Source organism: Corvus brachyrhynchos, unplaced genomic scaffold (assembly GCF_000691975.1).
Source record: "Corvus brachyrhynchos isolate BGI_N302 unplaced genomic scaffold, ASM69197v1 scaffold555, whole genome shotgun sequence".
Taxonomy (NCBI): domain Eukaryota; kingdom Metazoa; phylum Chordata; class Aves; order Passeriformes; family Corvidae; genus Corvus; species Corvus brachyrhynchos.
Genome location: NW_008238357.1, coordinates 29,267 through 30,271, shown reverse-complemented (window position 1 = coordinate 30,271; position 1,005 = coordinate 29,267).

The window sequence follows — 1,005 nt, the reverse complement described above, 5'->3', positions numbered from 1 at the left end:
GGGCGGGGGGGCGGGCCAATGCCAATGGCAGCGGGGCCAAGCGTTGGTGTCCGTGGCACCAAAGTGAGGAACGGGTCCCTGTGGCCGCTGCCGTGGCACCTGAGGGCATCAGCGAGTGTCACTGCAATTGTAGCTGGCACCAGCCCCGGCACCGCTCTGTCCTGAGGGCTGCCATGGCAGCCGAGGGCAGCCACAGCTCTGCGGGCAAGTGGCCACGGAGCCTGACTGCAGCAATGGGTCCTGGGGGGGTTTCCAAGGGAACTGGAACTGCTGAGGGTTGCCATGGCATCCAACCCCCTGGGATGTCACACAGTGACCCTGGGATGTCATAGACACTCTGTGATGTCACACCACCCATCTGTGATGTCACAGTCCCCTCTGTGATGTCACTGTGCTAGCTCTGTGATGTCACAGCTGACTCTATGATGTCATACAGCTCCCCTGTGATGTTACATGACAACTCTGTGATGTCACACAAGTGCCCAGTGATGTCACAGCCCTATCAGTGATGTCACAACTCTGCTCTGTGCTGTCACACCAGCACCCTGTGATGTCACAGCCTGCTCTGTGATGTCACAATTGCTCTGTGATGTCATAGTCTGCTAGATGATGTCTGATCTCTGCCCTGTGATGTCAGAGCCCAATTTTTGATGTCACAGCCAACGCTATGCTGTCACAGCACCACTCTGTGATGTCACAACCCACTCTGTGATGTCACACAGCCCCTTTCTGACATCACAGCTGCTCTGTGGGTCTGTGACACAGGCACAGAGGTGTTACCAAAACTTCAGTGAAACAAAACCTCCTCAGCACCAGCGCAGCACGAAGCAGCAGCATTCTTTATTGGGCCGGATGCACGAGGGGAGAGCCCCTCCCAAAGCCGTGTGTGCCGAGTTCAGGAATGTTCCTGTTTGCAGACTGTGCTTCACAGACACATTCCCAGATTGTCCCACAAGAAACACACACACGATCATCATTGCCCCAAAATCATTGCAGATTTCCCCC